Source organism: Erinaceus europaeus, chromosome 2 (assembly GCF_950295315.1).
Source record: "Erinaceus europaeus chromosome 2, mEriEur2.1, whole genome shotgun sequence".
Classification (NCBI taxonomy): domain Eukaryota; kingdom Metazoa; phylum Chordata; class Mammalia; order Eulipotyphla; family Erinaceidae; genus Erinaceus; species Erinaceus europaeus.
In genome coordinates, this window is record NC_080163.1 from 30,499,233 (window position 1) to 30,522,152 (window position 22,920).

The 22,920-nt window shown below is 39.2% G+C and overlaps 1 protein-coding gene across 1 annotated transcript in view; it reads left to right on the forward strand.

Annotated features, from left to right (window-relative positions):
• Nucleotides 1-11,068: 11,068 nt before the first annotated feature.
• PRRC1 (proline rich coiled-coil 1) overlaps nucleotides 11,069-22,920 on the forward strand; it is a 335,161-nt gene continuing 323,309 nt past the window's right edge. Inside the window, exon 1 of the mRNA XM_060177528.1 lies at nucleotides 11,069-11,079. The gene's annotated coding sequence lies outside the window, so the exon portion shown is untranslated. The remainder of the gene's footprint in view (nucleotides 11,080-22,920) is intronic.

Genomic DNA, 22,920 nt, shown 5'->3' on the forward strand with positions numbered 1-22,920 from the left:
TTGACCTAGTTTATGGATACGTGTGAACATATGCTCTGTCTCAGAGGACCTGGTCTATATCTAGGTTTTGGGACTTTGTTAGGAAATGAACCACCTGGAATGGAATCAGAGAATACTATGAAAGGAAAGGTCTTACCCGAGTGATGAAGTGAAGGGTTGTCATTCCACACCTGAAGTCTCTGGACACAGTCTGAAGTGAAGCAGAGCATGGATGTTTCTAATAAAACTTTGTTCAGAAAACTAGGCTGTATACTTGTTTGGGCGACATCTATAGCTTATTAGCTCCTGGCCTAGAGAATACAACCCACATTCCTTGGCAGTTTGTTCCACTTTACTTTTTTATAGTCTCAGCAGTCCCATCCTAGAGCACTTTCGGGAATATCATAACTATTGTGATGGGTGTTCACTCGATTATTTCACTGACTTCTGTTCTGCTTGAGAGCTGAGTCAGTTTTGAAGAAGCAAAGGGTGTAGACTCTCTCCTCTCTCTCTCCATATATATATAATATATATATGTTTGGAGTATGAATAGGTGATCCTAAAGATTAGACTAGACCATTTTGTCTAGATTTCTGAGCAGACCTTTTCCTGCTTGTGATTTGTATCTTTCTGTGGGCATGTCGACATTTTCATACCAGACTCAGATCAAATGTCTATCACTAGTGAAGATGAGTAGCTAAGATCCTCAATGGGAAATTACATTGGGTATATTATTTGAGAAATGCTAACACTTTATCATCTGATTGCTAAAATCAAATGCTTTTTTACAATTTTTATTTATAAAAAAGGAAACACTGACAAAAAACATAAGATAAGAGTGGTACAACTCCACACAATTCCCACCACCAGAACTCTGTATCCCATACCCTCTCCTGATAACTTTACTATTCTTTATCCCTCTGGGAGCATGAACCAAGGGACATTATGGGATGCAGAAGGTGGAAGGTCTGACTTCTGTGATTGCTTCCCTGTTGAACATGGGCATTGACAGGTCAATCTATACTCCCACCCTGTCTCTCTCTTTCCCTGGTGGGGTAGGGCTCTGGGGAAGTGGAGCTCCAGGACACATTGGTGGAGTCGTCTGCCCAGCGAAGTCTGATGGGCATCCTAGTAGTATCTGGAACCTGGTGGCTGAAAGAAGAGTGAACATATAGAGCCAAACAAATTGTTGACTAATCATAAACCTAAAGGCTGGAATATTGCAGATGAAGATTTATGGGATCTCTGTTTTGTATATAGTTAGTAGTTCTATTTTAATTATATTCCAAAGGGTCCATAACTATACTAGTTTTTTTTTTTTTCTGAGCCTGACATCTGATATGCAGGTGGACCCAAGTTATTGTCTGGGGAGATGATGTCATGGCTAGAAAAAGACCAGAAAGCTGGATCAGGGAAGAAAGCAGCTTCCAAATATGGGAAAGGTGTATAAATATTGTTGGCTGTAAATCCCACTGATTAAAAATCAAATGTTTTTGCTCTAAACACTTTTCATTAGAAGATGGTGATATTAGAGACTTTATGCAAACATGTTAATTGCCATGTTACGTTTTTAGCAGGGTCTAATTTGAAACATTGTTTACTTTTTTTTTTTAGCTATCAACAACTTAGTCTCTTTCTAAAAATGTATTTTATTTATTTTATTTTTGAGAGAAATGCAGAGAGAGGAAGACACAGAGAGAAACACAAGAGCACCGCACAGCTCTGACTTATTGTGGTGAGGGGGATTGAACCTGGGATTTAGGAACCTCAGGCATGAGAGTCTCTTTGCCTAACCATTATGCTATCTACCCCAGCCTGAGACATTGTTTTCTATAAAACAAACAAACAAACAAATAAAAAAATACCCCAATACTTCATTTAGTCAGAGCATGAAGTTTAGTGGTTCTTTGCTGGAAAAAAACAGCTATGTTGAGAGTTTGTTTTGTGACTGATATTGCATGGGTGGCAAATCAATGGTCATGGCAATCTTAGGGTAAATTCTATCATTATCTATATCACAGATGTGGATGCTAATCCAGGAAGGGTAAATGACTTGCCCAAAGCCACACAGGTTGTGAGCGGTAGGATCGAGAAGACATCTCTGACAGTCTGACTCCTGAGAACATGAACTTCTCTATATTTCTCACTATCCTAAATTCCCAAAGGGTGCCAATTTCTTCTAATCACTGCAGTTTATTCATCCCCTGTTTGGTGTCAATTTATGATCTATAACCACCTTTCATGAATAAAGTCAATTAAGCTTTGTCTATATAAATGACCTGTGCTAATGTTGTCTTGGCATTAAGACGACACATGAAAAAATGGAAATTATATTTGCAGTCTTTTTCTGGTTTCCTCAGTAATGAATTATGTCTACAGGATATGAATTCAAACCTATTGAGAAAGTGAAAGAATTACCGTTAATAACTGTACAACTGATATCATATGGATTTTGATGTGAGACATTGAGAAGGACACATCACCTATTTGATATCCTTGCCAAACTATTTCACCTAGTCTAATCATGAGGAAACCATCAGGCAAACAAACACACATTAAAAAAACATTCTGCAAAGTAGTTGGCCTTGACTCTCCAAAGACATCAGTGTCACAAAAAACAACAAGGCCCAGGAACACATTAAGATTGATGAAGACTAAAGAGGCAGGACATTGAAATGCATGCATAATCCTTGTTGGATTCTTGGATTCCAGGCCAGGGGTGGGGGGAGCCTTAAAGAACACTATTGGAACACACAGGAAGTTTTGAATATGTTGTATGTTTTAGATGGTACTCAATTTCCTTGGTGTATCAGTTGTATAAATGGATGCGTAGGAGAACATCTTTGCTCCTAGAAAACAAAGAATAAAACACATGCACATATATAAGCACAACTAATACACACACACACACACATACACACACACACACACACACACACACATACACACACATACACACATTCATTCACAAGCACACATACAAACTACAGATATGTATGGGAAATTAGCAAAATGTCAGCATTCAATGAATCTAGATGAATGATAAGTGATCACTATCACTACTTTCTGAAAGTTTAGCTATGTCCACAAATATATATGGAAGTAGGAAAATGAGGACTATAGATTAAACAAAATTAGCCCAGAGTTGAACATGATTATATTATTCTCCTTATTCTTTTATGTTTGAAAGCAAAGGACTCTGGGAAAGGAAGGCAGAGAAGGGGCAGAAAGGGAGGAAGAGGCTCTGGGTTTCTAGTGCATGATGTTGGAAAAGGTCTTAAGTTGGAGGTGAGACTGTTTTAGACACCTATCACGGTGAGATGAGAAATTTGATTCATGTGTCAACAAATGTACTGTAAACTATTAACTCCACCCCCCACAAATAAAATGATAAAAAAGAAAGTTACTACCCCTGTATAGTGACATAGGTTTGTGCTTGTTATAACATCATTTTTTACACCTATGCAGATGTTCATTTCTCTCACTAAATACTCTTTTTCCTCTTTGTCTACTTAGTACTTACTCATTTTTCAAATAGTGATTCAAATATCACTTGTTCATGAAATCCTCCTCTGGTTCAAAGTAGGCCCCCAATATGGGTTTCTTTGGAGATATATTTCTCTGGGAGCATTTATCCCAGTTGGCACTATAATTCTTTGTGATTAGTTTAATGCTTTGCTCTCTCACTGGATTTCTAATTCTCTCATATATTTGTCTTGATTACCATTGTGCTCAAGATTAAATGCTTGATGTTTATTTGTAACTTTTATGCCTATTTTAAAAACTGGCCTTTTACTAAAAATATTTAGAATTTTTATCTTTGTAGAATTTCATTGTACTTATCCTTAAAAGAATAGGAGACTGTCTGCTGAAGCTTAATTTCAGTTTTTAGGTTGATGTGATCCCTCTGACAATATAGATATATTATTGTCATAATGCTCATTGAAACATTGGTTAAGTCACTTGGCTTCTGTCTCCTTTCACAATCGATATGAGTTCATGCAAAATGATTCACATCATTCTGTCAGTCCCCATCAAGGAAATATTGTTTTCCAAAATTAAAATTGTGAATCAACTCACAGGAGGATGTCATCAAATAAACAAAGAATCATCGCTTATATTACCCTGCCAAGTTTGTGGTAAGCTTAATCCCTCTAAATGCATTTAACTTTAATGAAGAGTAATACAATTTAATAACAACACAAAATGGAATCATTTATCTTCCAGTCCTAGACATTGGGCAGATGTCTTTTTCCCTAACACATTGTTTCAAAATGCTAAAGTTTTCTTTCCTTCCCCTTCATATTTGTCTTTTCTAATTTTTGTGTATGTTGCTTGGAGAGTGATCTATATGTCCTTGTTTAATTAAATCACTCATCAGGCTGTAGTTTTAACGGCTGGAAATTTCTGGGGTTTGTTGTTTCTAGTTCCCAAGGCAATGATATTTATATAACCCAATAAAATTTTGTAATTATTAGCATATTAGTCAAGCTTTTTCAGTTGCAAGTGACATAAAACCAAACTCAAAATGACTTAAATGAAAAGAAAAATTTATAGACTCATAACTAGGGAGACAAAAGTGGATGCTGAATTCTTGAACTCAGATAGTGTTCCTAGGGCCTAAATAATCTCTTTTCTTGTTTTCCTCAGTATTAACTTCATCCTCAGATAAACTCTTCTTATGTGTTGGCAAAGGAATGTCCATGAAACCACATAGTAAGAGTGACCTTTGAATATTTATAAATGGAACAAGAGGCCTACCTTGGCCCAAATTGGGACCTTGGGTTTGCTTGGCTGTATTTATATGACCTGCACTTTTTTTGTTTCGTCCTTCCCCCCCCCCCTTTTCTTTTCTCCCTCCCTTCCTTTCTTTCTCTTCCCTTCCCTTCCTTTATTTTTCTTTTATTGTCACCAGGCTTATTGCTGGGCTCAATGCCTGCACAAAGAATCTACCACTCCTGGTGGCCACTTTTTCTTAAAAAAAAAAATGATAAGAGAGAGAAGAGGGGATGGGGAGACAGAGGGAGACAAATAAACACTGTAGACCTGTTTCCCTGCTCCTGAAGCATCCACCTTTAGGTGGGAAGCAGGATCTTGAACCCAGGTCCTTATGTAAGGTGTGCACTCAACCAGGTGCATCAGTGTTTGGACGCCCTACTTTTATTTATTTATTTTTCTTAAGCAAAGATTTTATTTTAAGGCCCCTGTGAGAGAGGCAAAATAGGAAGGCATCGCTAGATAATGTCACTTCTGCACAACGGAAGAACTAGTTCTTGTTTTTCTGAAAAAATGGAATTGTAATGGAAGGCAAAATCATGTACTGGTGAATGATTTGTAAAGCGTGAAGAGAATGAAGCATGGTTTTGGTGCATTAAAGGTGTGATAGCATTGAAATTTCTCCCAAAGCAACATCAGCGCAAGACAGGACAGCTTTTTACAGAGAATGATGAACCCAAAGGCTATCCTTTCTTTAGCAAACATCTTCTGGAGACTTTAAGAGCTACTTTGATTTCGGTGGCACAAAGATTGGTATTGAATTCCTTAATAGTATATTTGATCCTTTGTTTTAGAAGATGTTTCTAATTGGCTTATACACATGGACTACATGACCCCATAAGATTTCTTACAGGGATGGAAAACAATGCTAAAGATACCAGAGTTAGATCAGGATAAGTAAATGTGAAGTACAAATAAAATGGCTAATATGTGTTGGAAAATATTTCAAATTGATAATTGACTGAAACATGCAGCTTTTGTAAAATAAAAAGTATCATTTTTTTATAGGCTATCCCTCATGTTTTATGGCCTGTGGACAATTAAAACTATATTGTTTTGTATAGGTTCCCAAAGACTGAGCTAGTATTAGAAGAGCTGTTTCAGATGTGTTGCAAATAAGTGGGGGAAAAAAAAAAAACAAGATTTCTCACAATGAGAAGCACTTTTCTTGTTTAATCTCTTTTCTGGATAAACACATTTAAAATATTTAAGGAATACATATAATGTGATTTCAAGGATTTATATGTTCATACCAGTCATGTGGTCTGCAAAAGTTAACTGTAAATAGTTGTCTAGGTAAAAGCCTCTATTACTTTTGTTTGCATAAGCTTGGATTCTAAATAAAACTGCTGCCAGCAGAATGCTCATTAAAATGGATTTAAGATGCCAAGTGAAAAGTCATTGATTTCAAAAAGGGTAAACACTACCAAGCCTCTAGAATTATCTGAAGTTATTAACTTACTGATTTAGTTACTGTTAATATATTGTTTACTCTCTTGGTTGTTTATTAAATAAACTATATAAAGTGTAATGCTTGAAATGAAATGGAAGGATATTGTCCAATAGTTGTTTTTCCACAGACATTTAAAAATTAATGATCTGTTGAAAAATGTGATAGGTTTTTGTCTCTCTTGCCCCAAATTCTCTGACCCTCCTGAAAAAACACAGCCTATTTCATGTCTATGGGAAAGGAAACTTAGGATAGGGGTCAGATGATGCATTTTTAGCCACCAGCACTTAGCCAAAAGAGTCTGACTTAGCCTATCACATTTCTCATGTATATTTATGTACTTTACCACTTGGGTATTACAATAAAATGTTTTATCTGTCCTTGGAGGCAAAATTGAGTTATATATTAAATGGCTATTTTCTTTGTTTTCTGCTTAGGTATGCATGTAATGTGGTGGCATAATATATATTCCACACTTGTTTCATCCTGAAGAGAGATAATATTTTTGTAGCTGACAGAGTAAAGACATCCTCTGCTTCCAGAATAAGAAAGGACATATTGAAAGGCTAAAATATAGATGTTCCCAGTGTTTTTTCTTCTTATAGTTGTATTCAGCAGTGGAATTTCCCTATCCTTTTGAGGCAGTTGGACGCCCAACTACAGTGCATTTAGTACTGTAATAGGAGGTTTGAGGAAAGAGTACTAAGATGTCTTTGGTATGGGAGAAATAACCTGAAGATTTATTCCTTCCAAAGATTTTTTTATTACAATGTTATAATAAAAATCATATTTCTACTTCTCTATAAGGGAAGAATTTAAATATATATCCGATTTTTCTCTTTTTTTTTGCCACTGACACAAAAGTTTTCCACTTTTATTTTTTAAATTCTCATGCATGTTTCCACTTAATGATTGAATGAAAAGAAATTCTCTGGCTGTGCCTCAGTTACAGTTGGACCCTAATACAATAGGACCCTAATACAACTGTAATTCTCTTTTAAAAAATATTTATTTATTCCCTTTTGTTGCTCTTGCACTTTGCACCATGTGTGCTTTTTTTTTTTTTTTTAATTTTTTATTTAAGAAAGGATTAGTGAACAAAAGCATAAGGTAGGAGGGGTACAACTCCACACAATTCCCAACACCCAATCCCCATAACCCACCCCCTCCCCTGATAGCTTTCCCATTCTCTATCCCTCTGGGAGCATGGACCCAGGGTCGTTGAGGGATGCAGAAGGTAGAAGGTCTGGCTTCTGTAATTGCTTCCCCGCTGAACATGGGCGTTGACTGGTCGGTCCATACCCCCAGTCTGCCTCTCTCTTTCCCTAGTAGGGTGTGACTCTGGGGAAGCTGAGCTCCAGGACACATTGGTGGGGTCTTCAATCCAGGGAAGCCTAGCCAGCATCCTGGTGGCATCTGGAACCTGGTGATTGAAAACAGAGTTAACATATGAAGCCAAACAATTTGTTGAGCAATCATGGATCCCAAGCTTGGAATAGTGGAGAGGAAGTGTTAGGGAGGTACTCACTGCAAACTCTAGTGTAGTCCTGCTTTCAGGTATATATTTTGCAGTAGTTTATGGATACGTGTGCACATAAGCTCTCTCTCACAGAAACTGGTGTATATCTAGGTTATGGGACTTTGTTAGAAAGTGAACTACCTGAGATGAAATTAGAGTGTACTATTAAAGGAAAGGTCTCACCCGAGTAATGAAGCTGAAGGGTTGTCATTCCACACGTGAAGTCTCTGGATACATTCTGAGGTGAAGCATGTTGAGGTAGCAATCGTTGCTTTGGTTAGGTTGTGATCGGCAGATGCAATGTTATTTGGTTTGGATTGGGAGATGCATACGGGAAAGTGGGCCCTATCCAAGGGTTCCAGGACTGGGGGAAGTAGGGGCTCTATAGTGAAGATGTGAGGTTCCTGCTGTCTTAGGGTTCAAAAAGACACTCAATAGTTAATATTATCATCACATTATTTGTTAATTGGGTTAACTTTGAAAAGTCCCTTTGTTATGGTTTGCTGGACAGTACCCAGTATCTTGTATATAGCTGTGCTATTGGAAGCTTCTAATCTACTTGGTCTAGGCTTTTGAGAGAGTCCGCATATCAAATACATAGCCTATATATTAAAAAGATTCAGTTTGTCTTTTGAGAAACTTTGAGACATACAATTGATTTCCCCCTCTCATATTAATTAGCTACTGATTTATATGTCTACATTTTGCTAGGAGTGTACATAAACACCATTCCCACCACCAAAGGACTGTGACCCATCCCTCCCACCCACTCCCACCCCCCACTGGCCCAGGAAGCTACATGCCTACCCCTCACCACTGGGTTTTTACTTTGGTGCCCTACTTACAATTTGATCAGGTCCTGCTTTTAGTTTCCCTTTCAGATCTTCTTAGTCAGCTTCTGTTGATGAGTGGGATCATCCCATACTCATCTTTATCTTTCTGACTTAGTTCACTTAACATAATTCCTTCTAGCTCTGTCCAAGATGGGTCAGAGAAGGTGGGTTCATTGTTCTTGATAGCTGCATAGTATTCCATTGTGTATATATACCACAGCTTTCTCAGCCACTCATCTGTTGTTGGGCACCTGGGTTGCTTCCAGGTTTTAGCTATTATGAATTGTGCTGCTATGAACATAGGAGTACACACCTCTTTTTGGTTGGGTGTTATGGAGTCCTTGGGGTATAACCCCAGGAGAGGAATTATTGGGTCGTATGGAAGGTCCATGTCTAGCCTTCTGAGAGTTTTCCAGACTGCTCTCCACAGAGGCTGTACCAATTTACATTCCCACCAGCAATGTAAAAGGGTTCCTCTGTCCCCACATCCTCTCCAGCATTTGTTGCTGCTGTCCTTTTTGATGTATGCCATTCTTACAGGAGTGAGGTGGTATCTTAGTGTTGTCTTGATTTGCATTTCTCTGATAATCAGTGACCTAGAGCAGTTTTTCATATGTTTGTTAGCCTTTTGGATCTCCTCTGTAGTGAATGTTTTGTTCATTTCCTCTGCCCATTTTTGAATGGGGTCATTTGCTTTTTTGCGGCTAAGTTTGCTGAGCTCTTTATATATTTTGGTGATTAGTTTCTTGTCTGATGTCTGGCATGTGAAGATCTTCTCCCATTCTGTGAGGGGTCTCTCTGTTTGTTTAATAGTTTCTTTGGATGTGCAGAAGCTTTTCAATTTGATGTAGTCCCATTGGTTTGTTTCTGCTTTGGTCTTCCTTGCAATTGGGTTTGATTCATCAAAGATGTCCTTGAGGTATATGTGGGAAAGTGTTTTACCAATGTTTTCCTCTAAGTATTTGATTGTTTCTGGTCTGAAATCTAGGTCTTTGATCCATTTGGAGTTGATTTTTGTTTCTGGTGAGATAAAGTGGTTCAATTTCATTCTTCTGCATGTTTCAACCCAGTTTTTCCAGCACCATTTATTGAAGAGAGCCTCCTTTTTCCATTTAATCCTTTGGGCCCCCTTATCAAAGATTAGATGCCCATAGGTGTTGGGATTTACTTCTGGGCTTTCAATTCTGTTCCACTGGTCTGTATGCCTATTTTTGTTCCAGTACCATGCTGTTTTGATGATGATGGCTTTATAATATAGTTTAAGGTCTGGGAGTGTGATGCCTCCATTTCTGTTTCTTTTCCTTAAGATGGTTTTGGCAATTCTAGGTGTTTTCAGGTTCCAGATAAATGATTGTAGCGTTTGTTCTATTCTCTTAAAGAAGCCTGGTGGAACTTTGATGGGTATTGCATTAAATTTGTATATGGCTCTGGGGAGAATATTCATTTTGATGATATTTATTCTTCCAATCCATGAGCATGGGATATCTTTCCATTTCTTGGTATCAGTTTCTATCTCCTTGAGTAGCGACTCATAGTTTTCAGTATACAAGTCTTTCACTTCTTTGGTCAACTTTATTCCTAGGTATTTGATTGATTTTGCTGAAACAGTAAATGGGAGTGATTTCTGGATGTCTTCTTCTTCAGATTTAGTGTTTGCATAAAGAAATGCCACTGATTTTTGTACATTGATTTTGTAGCCTGATACCTTGCTATATTGCCTAACAACTTCCAGTAATTTTCTACTGGATTCTTTAGGTCTTTCTATGTATACTATCATATCATCTGCAAATAGTGAGAGCTTGACTTCTTCCCTTCCAATCTGTATCCCTTTGATTTCTTTCTCTTGCCTGATTGCTATGGCAAGAACTTCCAATACTATGTTGAAGAGTAACGGTGACAGTGGACAGCCCTGTCTAGTCCCCGATCTGAGGGGGAATGCTTTCAGCTTCTCTCCATTGAGTATGATGTTGGCTGTAGGTTTGCTATATATAGACTCCACTATCTTGAGGAATTTCCCATCTATTCCCATTTTCTGTAGAGTTTTGAGCATGAATGGGTGTTGGATTTTGTCAAAGGCTTTCTCTGCATCTATTGAGATAATCATGTGGTTTTTGGCTTTGCTTTTATTGATGTGATGAATGACATTGATTGATTTACGGATGTTGAACCAGCCTTGCATTCCTGGGATGAATCCCACTTGGTCATGATGAACAATCTTTTTGATGTGTTGCTGTGCACCATGTGTGCTTAACCCACTGCACTACCACCCCACTCCCTATTAGTCTCTTTCTTACTCTATTCAGTTAACACGTTATTTATGTGAGAGGCTCCTCCTCCTTCTTTCTTCTTTTCTCCTTCTCCTCCTCCTCCTTCTTCTCTTTCTCCTTCTTCTCCTCCTTCTTCCTATTCCAGCCTTTACTCTTTCTTCTTTTAAAAAATTTTTAATTTATAAAATGGAAATATTAACAAGACTATAGGATAATAGGGGTACATTTCCACACAATGCCCACCCCCAGAGCTCCATATCACATTCTTCCCTTGATAGCTTCCCTATTGACTAGAAAGTTAGATCAGGGCAGAGAGTAGCTCTCAAATATGGAGAAAGTATATAAATGCCATTAACTGTAAACCCCACCCACTTTTATGATTTTATAATTGAGCCTGAAGTATGAAAGTCTTATTGCATAACTATTAAATTACCTCCTCAGTCCTAACAATTCACATTTGGTCCCTTTCATTTGAACAAATGAAAATATTAATTTATCTTGTGATCCATCCTTATAAAGGACTGGTTTTTTTCCCCAGGATTAACAATCAAAAGATGAATAGTGACTCATTACTGTCTCCTTCCTTCATTCCTACCTGTACTATTCCAGCCAAAAGTTTTCAACTTCAGTGGACATAGGTGAAAATTTCTGATGATGATAATGCACAAGTGGTATAATTATACTTTTAGTATTGCATTCTTTCTTATTCCAAATCATTTTACTCTGGTAGGGGGAATAACAGCTAATAGTACAGTTATTGACAGATGTGTACAATTTGTCATCTCCTCATGACAGGTGTCTACACATCACTCCTACTCCCAAATTAGATGCTTCTTCTACCATCATGCAACTCATTCCCAATGTCCTCTCTGCCCACTTCCGTCCCTCCCCCCCCCCCAGAATCCTTTGCTTAGATACAATATACCACACCCAGGTAAGTTAAACCTGTGTTTTCCATATCTTTCTTTGTTTCTCAAGTTTCACAGAATTGTCTCTTTCTGAAATAAAAAAAAGTTGATATCAAATATATGGTTATGATGATGGTATCTTTGTCATAGAAGTTTCCATTTTTTTTCTAGACTGTGACAAAATATAATTTTTATCACTTCAGAAAATTAATAATGGGAACTATGTGGAGTTGTACCCTTCTTATCCTATGGTTTTTGTCAGCATTTATTTTTTATAAATAAATTTTTTTTAAAAAAAGAAATAGGCTGGGGGCTCTTTGTATCAACCTGCCAATATACATTTTCAGCAGAAAAGCAATAACAGAAGCCAGACCTTTCACCTTCTGTAACCCCTAAAGATCTTTGGTGCATACTCTCAGAGGAATAAAGAATAGGAAAGCTTCCAATGGAGGGGAGGGGATAACTCTGTTGGTAGGAATTGTATGGAATTGTACACCTCTTATCCTATAATCTTGTTGATCATTATTAAATTACTAATAAAAAAATCATCATAACAGTCAAGTTCAATCTCTAGCACCATCATAATCCAGGATTGAGCAATGTTCTGTTAAAAAAAAAAGTTCAGATTAAGTAAGCATCTAGTAAAGCAGATTTTCCATGGAATAAAGGGAAATTTTGTGGGTAGGGAGCTGATTTAGTCTTTTGACCCACTGCTCAACTTTCTCTCCCCTCCACTCTGTGAACATTCACATCAGGCAAGTTAAATTGGTCAGTTGTTTGGAGAAGGATAGACTTTCCTTTATCTTTATTTTACTTTATTTTGTTTTATTTGACACTAAGGTTTACCCTGGAACTCAGTGATTATATGAATATACCACTTCTGGTGGCCATTTTTGTTTATTTTTTTATATATGGTGAATGACTGAAAGAGATAGCGAGGGAGAGAGAGAGAAAGGGAGAGAACAAGAAGAAAGAGGAGAAGAAGAAGTACTGAAACACTACTCTGCCATTTATGAAACTTCTTCCCCTGAAGGCATTTTCAGAGGTTCAAACCCAGACCACCATGGATGTTAATGTGTGCTTTCTACCAGGTGAGCCACTACCAGGTCCCAGAAGTGAACTTCTAGTGGTGAACTTAATGTAGTACATAAGGATATTTACTTGTAAAGATGTACACTACAATATTCCATAATATTGTAATTCTGTATTGCTTAAATAAAAATTATTTTAAAAATCTATAAATACTAGCACAAGTACTAAAGTGTCTTTTACTTTTTCAATGTTATTTTAAAATTACTATTTGTTTTGTCAATATCTTTAACATAGAAGTAAGTATTATGGTGATGTTCCTGTTTATAAGAGGTATTCTAGAACCTCTCTCAGGACAGGCTTGGTGATGGTTTTCTCCTTTAACAGTTGCCTTTTGGAGAAGAGTTTATGCAAATCTACTGTTCACTATAAATTCTAGAGATAGCAAGAGGATAAAGGAAAGTAGAAAGACACACACACACAGAGAGAGAGAGAGAGAGAGAGAGAGAGAGGCATCTCTGAATCAGATTTCATCCACAGAATGATTCACAAACTAGTGTCAGTGAATTTAGAAAGCAAAAAAAGAAAGAAAAATAAAAGAGAAGTGAAAGGAAAGAGTTTTTTTTTTTTTTTTAATTAGCTAGGAGGAGAAAAAGGAGATTGGAAGATTGGAGGGATTAGGGAGAGAGAAACAAGTTCCTCTCACAGTAGACAGCACACAGGATGACCAAAATTAACTGCTGTTGCCTTTTACATTATTAGGTGACCTGTGTCCTACCCATTGTGAGAGGAAATTGTTTCTGTCTCCTGCTTCCATCCACTCTCTTTTTTCTCTCTTCCCAGCTAATTAAAAAACAAAAACAAAAAACAAATCTTTGCTTTCATTGCTTCTCCCCTAACTTTTTTCTTCCCCCTATTCTCCTTTTCTAACTTCTTTTGCCTTCTGAATTCACTGACACTTGTTTGTAAATTACTTTGTGGAAAATATGACTTGGAGAACTCTCTCTCTCTCTGTTTTCTACTTTATATTCTTTCTCCTCTTGCAATCTCTGGAACTTATAGTGGACTATAGGCTTGCGTAACTCTCTACACTTGCTTTCCCTTTCTTACTTTCTCTTTCTTTTGGTTTTGTTTGGTATTTTTTTCTTGGACTGGAAGGGTTGTTTGGCTAACTGGTATTGGTTGAACTGCATCAATACTTGATTCAGTTGCTATTGTAATTTCTGAGGTTTGTGACTGCATTTGTGAAGTCTTTAATATAGCATGGCTCGTACTCAAAACAAAACAACTGAAGAATGACAGAACATAAAAATGCAAACCACATCAATAAAAAACGATTAAATCAAGAGCAAATAAAACTGTTGCCACAATGAATCAGTACAGGAGCCCAGAAGAAACTCCAAATCAGTCAGAAGTAACCATAGATAAGAAAAGTATGCAAGCAATAATAAACCTAATAATCACAGAAATGAAGACAACTATGGAGGAAAGGGCTATCAGAATTAGGGAAACAACAGATGAGACCCTCAAGGAAAACACTAGCTACCTCAAAGTAATTAGAGAACTGAAAGCTGAAATAGCCGAGCGAAAAGGACAACTAACAGAACAAGCTAATACAATAACTAAACTGAAGGAAGAAGCTGAGGGAAGGGAAAGTAGATTAAGAGAAGCAGAAAACAGAATTAGCCAGACAGAGGATGAGCTTGACAAAACTAAAAAAGAGGTAAAAGAGCTCAAAAAGAGATTGAGAGACACTGAAAACAGCAAGAGACATATGGGATGATCTTAAAAGAAGTAACATTTGTATAATCGGCCTACCAGAGGAAGAAAGAGAGGAAGGGGAAATAAACATCCTAGAGGAAATAATAGAAGAAAACTTATCAGACCTAAAACACAGAAAGGACATTATGACTCAAGAGGCCCAGAGAGTCCCAAACAGAATCAACCCAGACCTGAAGATACTTCATAGTTACAATGAAGAGAATTAAGGATAAAGAAAGGATCCTAAAGGCTGCAAGAGAAAAACAAAAAGTCACATACACAGGAAAAACCCATAATACTATCAGCAAACATCTCCACTCAAACTCTAAAAGCCAGAAAAAAATGGAAAGGTATCTATTGAGCCCTCAATGAAAATGGGTTTCAACCAAGGATAATATATCCTGCTAGACTTTCATTCAAACTAGACAGAAGGATCAAACTCTTCTCAGAAAAGCAACTGTTAAAGGATAAAACTATCACCAAGCCTGCCCTGAGAGAGGTTCTATAAGACCTCTTATAAACAAGAAAATCATCAAAATACTTGCCATATTTCATAGCAAATAAAAAATTGTTGAATGATGGCACTGCAATACCTTAAATATACAGCATCAATAAATGTCAGTGGCTTAAACTGACCCATTAAAAGGCCAGGAGTGGGGGGATGGATCCTGAAAACACAACCTAACCATATGCTGAGTGCAGAATCCCTCCTGACCCAACAACAACAACAAAAAAAAATCCACAGACTTAAAGTGAAAGGATGGAAAACTATCATATAGGCTAATGGACCACAAAAAAGGCAGAAACAGCCATTCTCATCTCTGACACAATAGACTTTAAGTTACATAATGATCAGAGGATCAATCAACCAAGAAGACCTAACAATTATTAACATCTATGCACCCAATGAGGGACCATCTAAATACATCAAACATCTACTGAAAGAACTACAAAAATACATCAATAGTAATACAGTAATACTAGGAGACTTTAACACCCCACTCTCACACTTAGACTGATCAAAGAAGCAGAGACTCAACAAAGAAATTAGAGAATTAAACAAAGAGATGGACAGACTAGACCTCCCTGACATTTTCAGAGTCCTTCGCCTCCAAAACTGGAATACACATTCTTTTCTAATACACACAGCACATCCTCAAGGATAGACCACGTGTTAGGCCACAAAGACAGTATCAACAAATTCAAGAGCATTCAAATCATCCCAAGCATCATCTCAGACCACAGTGGAGTAAAGATAACATTCAACAGCAAACAGAAAATTACTAAAAGTCACAAAATTTGGAAACTCAGGCACATGCTGCTTAATAACAGCTGGGTCAAAGAAGCACTCAAGCATGAAATTCAAATGTTCCTGGAAACAAATGAAAATGAAGACACAAGCTAACAAAATATTTGGGACACAGATAAAGCAGAACTGAGAGGGAAACTCATAGCCATACCCTCACACATTAGAGAACAAGAAAAAGCTCAAATAACTCACCTACATTAGTGCATGCCTCAAGGACTTAGAAGAAGAGAACAAAGGAACCCTAAAGCAACCAGAAGGACAGAAATCACTAAAATCAGAGCAGAAATAAACACCACTGAAAATAAGAGAACCATTTTCTCCTTCTAGCATTTGCCCTTCTTCCACAGCCAGTCAACAGCGTCAGGTTGAGCCTGATGTAAAGTTTCGAGACCTCCTTTGAATCTGGAGAGGTGGCAGTCATTGACTATGTGGGTCATAGTCTGTCTGGAGCCGCAGGGGCAATTTGGGTCATCTTTGGCTCCCCAGTGATGGAACATAGTGGCGCACCGGCCATGGCCTGTTCGATAGCGATTGAGGAGGGCCCAATCATAACGTGCTAGGTCAAAGCCGGGTTGACGCTTGCAGGGGTCTGTGATGAGGTGTTTGTTCTTTACCTCAGCTGACTGCTAACTCTGTTTCCAAGAGACTGGAACAGAGAAGTTCAGTGTAGGCATAGGGGACCAGATTGGGTGACGAGACGTCAAGCGTTGGACAGGGTGGGCGAAGATATCCACGTATATTGGCAGGTCCGGTCGAGCATAGACGTGGGAAATGAACTTAGATGATGCCGCATCCTGACGAATATCTGGCGGGGCGATGTTGCTAAGAACTGGCAGCCATGGAACCGGGATGGAACGGATGGTTCCAGAAATTATCCTCATGGAGGAATATAATTTGGAATCGACCAAGAGGACATGGGGGCTACGGAAGAGAAACATACAAAAGATCAAGTAAGCCAAATGTTGGTTCTTTGAAAAATTAAACAAGACTGACAAACACCTAGCCAAACTCACTAAAAAAAAAAAAGACTCAAATAAATTGAATTGTATATGATGAAGGGAATATCACAACAGACACCACAGAAATCCAGAAAATTATGCAAGATTTTTATGAAGAACAATACACCACAAAGCTAGAGAATCTGGAAGAAATGGAAGGATTCCTCAAAACATATACCCTTCCAAAAGTGGACAAAGGAAAACTACAAAACCTAAATCCACCAATCACAGAAAAGAAACCAGAAGAGTTATTATGAATCTTCCCAAGAACAAAAGTACAGGATCAGATGGCTTTACAAATGAATTCTACAGAACCTTCAGGAAACTGTTAATACCTATACTTCTAAAGCTCTTCCACAAGATCAAAGAAACAGGAACACTCCCGTCCACCTTCTATAAACCCAACATCACCCTAATACCAAAAGCAGATAGGGACACAATAAAAAAGGAAAACTGCAGACCAATATCTCTGATGAACATAGATTCCAAAATATTGAACAAGATTCTGGCCAACCAGATACAGCAGTATATCAAAAAGATTGTTCATCACGACCAAGTGGGATTTATCCCAGGAATGCAAGGCTGGTTCAACATATGTAAGTCAATCAATGTCATTCATTACATCAATAAAATCAAAACCAAAGACTTCATGATTATCTCAATAGATGTAGAGAAAGCCTTTGACAAAATCCAACACCCATTCATGCTCAGAACACTACAAAAAAATATGTTAGATGGGAAATTCCTGAAGATATTTGAGTCCATATACAGCAAACCTACAGCCAACATCATACTCAATGGACAGAAGTTGAAAGCATGTCCCCTCAAGTTGGTGACTAGACAGGGCTGTCCATTATCACCATTACTCTTCAACATAATATTGGAAGTTCTTGCCATAGCAATAAGGCAAGAGAAAGAAATCAAAGGATTACAGAATGGAAGGGAAGAAGTCAAGCTCTCACAATTTACAGATGATATGTTAGTATACATAGAAAAACCTAAAGAATACATCAGAATACTACTGGAAGTTATTAGGCAATATAGCAAGGTGTCATGCTACAAAATCAGTGTACAAAAATCAGTGGGATTTCTTTATGCAAACATTTAAACCAAAGAAGAGGATATCCAGCCATCACTCCCATTCACTGATGCAGCGAAATCAATAAAATACCTAGGAATAAAGCTGACCAAAGAAGTGAAAGACTTTTATACTGAAAACTATGAGTTACTATTCAAGGAAATAGAATTTGACCCAAGAAATGGAAAGACATCCCATGCTCATGGATTGGAAGAATTAATATAATTAAAATGAATATTCTCCCCAGAGCTATATACAAATTTAATGCAATACCCGTATAAGTTCCACCAAGCTTCTTTAAGAGACTAGAACAAAAACTACAATTATTTGTCTGGAACCAGAAAACACCTAGAATTGCCAAAACCATTTTGAGGAAAAGAAACAGAAATGGAGGTATCACACTCCCAGATCTCAAACTATACTATAAGGCCATCATCATCAAAAGAGCCTGGTACTGGAACAAAAATAGGCACACAGACCAGTGGAACAGAATTGAAAGCCCAGAACCTATGGACATCTAATATTTGATAAGGGGGCCCAAAGTATTAAAGGAAGGAGTCTGTCTTCAATAAATGGTGCTGGGAAAACTGGGTTGAAACATGCAGAAGAATGAAACTGAACCACTTTATGTCACCAGAAGCAAAAATCAACTCCAAATGGATAAAGTATCTGGATGTTAGACCAGAAACTATCAAATACGTAGAGGAAAACATTGTTGGAACACTTTCCCACCTAGACCTCAAGGACATCTTTGATGAAACAAACCCAATTGCAAGGAAGACTAAAGCAGAAACAAATCACTGGGACTACATTAAATTGAACAGCTTCTGCACAGCCAAAGAAACTATCATATAAAGAGACCCCTCACAGAATGGGAGAAGTTCTTCAGATGCCATATATCAGACAAGAGACTAATAAAAAAAATATACAAAGAACTCAGCGAACTTAGCAACAAAAAAGCAAATGACCCCATCCAGAAATGGACAGAGGATAAGAACCAAACATTTATTGTTGGGTAGTTGCCACCTCCCCCTGGCTTCTGCTTAACCATATGCCTATATAGGGATTTTACTGATCCAAAGCTTTGGTCTAGTTACATAAATCACTTTTACATAAAGCACTCCAGGGCATTGGTGGTTCTATGATAGGATTCTCTCCTGCTCCACCCCCTCCTTGTCACACACTGATCCCTTCTTTGTCACACTCTGATTTTCACCAGTCACTTTTCTCTCCACCCTCTCTATATCACATCCTGTTTCCACCCTACTTGGAGAGTATAAAAACAGCTGCTCTTCTGATTAAAGACACTTGGAAATTGCTTTCCTGCTCCGAGAGTTCCAGAGTGTATCTCCTGCGGAAGTTGGTGCAGCACGAGTTCCTGATCCCTCTCCAACACAGCAGCCTAGATCAGCTCCAGTTGAGTTCTCTCCAACCCAGAGAGCACTAGCTCGGGAAGAAGTACCCTCAGGCTATCCCGGCATCTGGCGCCCAGAACAGGGACACGTAAGCAGCAGATTTTCAAGAAGACATCTTAGATAAGTACACACCTTTTGGGTATCTGCAATATTGTGTTAAGGCACTGTGATTTTTTTTTCTTTCTTATTGTTTTCCTGAGATCTCTCCACCATGGAAAATCTTTTCCAAATCCTGCATTCTTTTTCCAGTATACAATTTTTATATATCTGGGACATTTTTCTCGGGGCTTCACCTTATATCCTGTTGATCATCATAGCAGCTTTTAAGGGATATATAGGGCAACCTATCAAAAGGCTTAAGGACCTAGAGGCTGAGGTCCAAGAGATAAAGGAAGTAATCATAGAACTTAACCAGCACCTTAAAAACAAGAAGAAGCAAAGGCCTGTCGTGATCTTGACCCACCCTAATTCCTCTGCATCTTGCCCTGAGGCCCCTATTTTGGCATCTTGCCCTGAGGCCCCTATTTTGGCAGACATGTGTCCGAATTCTCCTTTGGACTCCACAGCCACTTCTTCGGCCACCCCCATTTTGGCAGAAACGTGTCCGGAACCTCCTGCTGCCTCCACGGCTGCTTCTTCACCCACCCCTGTTTTGATAGACACATGTCCGAATTCTCCTGTAGCCTCCAAAACCACTTCTTCGGCCACTTGTCCAGAAGCTTCCACTTCGATGACTCCTCCTACCGCTACACACTTATCAGAGCAAGTCCACACATTTCTGGTCAATGTTGCCCCCAATAGACAAAAAACCTCAGGTCTGGTATCCATATTCCGCCACAGACCTGAAGGAACTACGCCAGGCTATCAAAGATGACGGTGTTCATGCCCCATGGACCAGGTCCATTTTACAAGGCCTGCTTCAGAACCTTAATACCCCTCAAGATTGGAGAGATGTGACTCGTGCTACGCTCCCAGGCCCCCTCTTCCTGCAATGGGAGGCATTCTTTCACGACGAATGTTTACAACAATCGCGGAAAAATATTCAAAATCAGCCAGAGGGTAATTTTGATGCATTGTTTGGAACAGGCCAATTAGAAACAGGGATTCAACAGGCGGAAGCCAAGTTTCCAGCGGGGTATTTTGATCAAGTATGCCTGTGTGCATTAAAAGCATGGGAGCGATTAACACCACCCATGGGAGCAGCCTCAGCCCCCATTCTCTCCCTGCAACAAGAACCTGATGAATCCCTCGCTAAATTCATTGCCAGGGTCCAGTCGAGTTTGGAAAGGAAGATTTATAATCCTGACGCTCGTTTTCTCCTTCTGCGATCCATAGTCTGGGATGGAATGCTTCCGCATTTTCGACAGGCCTGTATCACTCTTAAAAACGAACACCCAGATACTTGGATTCTAGCTACACAGGATCTCAGATCAAGCTCTTTTCAAGGACCTATGTTACAGGCCTATGCAGCTACCTTACATAAGCAAAAAGGAGCTTGCTTTCAGTGCGGTCGCCAAGGGCATTGGCGTAACCAATGTCCAGAAAATAGACCGCGACCCCGCCTCCAGTCAGGGCGACCCCACCTCCAGTCAGGGCGACCTCACCTCCAATCAGGGCAACCCCGCCTCCAGACAGGGAATCAGAGACCACGAATGCCTTGTCCCAGATGCCAGAAAGGATTTCACTGGAGGAGAGATTGTTGGTCAAGGTTCCATAGGAACGGCATGCCTCTGCCAAATGTAAACAGGGATTTAAACTAGGTATGGGGCTTCCCTTAGCCCCACCCCCAAGAGGGAAGGAAGCAGGTCGCCCGCTTGGTGCTGTGCCCTTCTTCCACAAACAGAAGCCCAGCTTGGGACCCAATCCGTCGCTATACCCACCACGCCAAGTAACAATAACAGAGGGTGAGCAGAAGGAGGAACCCGCGGTATGTGGGAACTTCCAGCATAGAAATAACCGGCTGGAGCAAGAGAACAGCTCGAATTCAGAGCCTGAGATTTTATGGACCACCCCTGTTTTAGAAAGGGGTCACCCAACTATGACAGTAAAGATTGGTAATATTCCTTTTAAATGTTTGATTGACACGGGAGCAGATAAGACAATATTAAGACAAGCAGAGGTTCCCCAGAGTTGGGAACTCCTCCCAGGACCACGCTTACATGGTGTTGGAGGATTGACTCAGGCATTCCGCACACGAGATTCCCTTGTGTGGGAAGATCCAGAAGGGACTACCGGACGCTTTCAGCCTTTAATAGCTGATATAAGCACCAATTTATTGGGAAGAGACTTGCTGGAATCTTTAGATGTAGTGATATCCTCAGACACCTCTGCAGGACACCACACTCACTCCTGTGAGACTGCTAGACCCAACCAGCACCCCCAATACTAACTGCCACTGTTCGTAACAGAACTCCCCGCTTAGATTGGCTTTCTAATGAGCCTGTCTGGGTGGAACAGTGGCCTTTGCCTAGGGAGAAGCTAGAAATTAAAAAAAAACTCGTCCAAGAGCAGTTATCTTTGGGACACATTCGTCATTCTCGGAGCCCATGGAATACTCCAGTCTTTGTAATTAAAAAGCGCTCAGGAAAATGGCGCCTCCTCCAAGATCTTCGTGCAGTTAATAAAACCATGCAGGTTTGGGGCTCCCCCCAAAGGGGTTTGCCTCTTGCTTCCGCAATTCCCACAGGAATTCCAATCATAGCTATTGATATACAGGATTGTTTTTTCTCTATTCCCTTACACCCACAAGATTGTAAATGTTTTGCTTTCTCTGTTCCTTCTATTAATAATGCCAGCCCTGCCGATAGATTTGAATGGGTGGTACTGCCCCAGGGCATGGCTAATAGTCCTACTATTTGTCAAGAGGTTGTTAAATCTGCCCTTTTCCCATATATTCATAAGGGCCTTAAGGTTTTTCATTATATGGGTGACGTGTTAATATGGGGAGAATTAGATACAGATCTCTCCGCCCTACGTGATTTTCTAATCCCTGCCTTAAAGAGAAGTGGACTTAATGTAGCTCCTGAGAAGATACAGCTAATCCCTCCAATATCTTTCTTAGGCTCAGAGATTTCCCTAACGCAGATTCGTCCTTTAAAACCTTGTGTTACTTTTCCTTCTAATCTCACTCTTGCTTCTTTACAAAGTTTTCTTGGAAATTTGAATTGGCTTAGGCAGTATCTTTATCTGCCTACAAGCTGCCTGCAACCACTGTTCGATCTGTTAAAAGGAAACAAACAGCCCTCCTCAAAGCGTATGTTAACCCCCGAAGCATCCTTGGCTCTGTAAAAAGTTAACCAGGCTCTCCAGGACATGCACCTCATTCGATTCTCCCCCTCCTCTCCAGTAAATCTTCTAATCTTTAACTCCACCCCCACGGTAGTGGGGGCATTGTGGCAGAAACATGGCGTTCTCAAATGGCTTCATACGCCAGTAGGCGGAGCTCCAAGACTCCTTACCGAGATTGATGCCTTAGCATTTATGGTTCGCCAAGGAAGAAACAGATCGGTTCAGGTCTTAGGAAGGGAACCAGATTCAATCATTCTTCCCTTTTCTCTCACTGATACAGAATGGCTCATATGCCACCATTCTCGTTTTG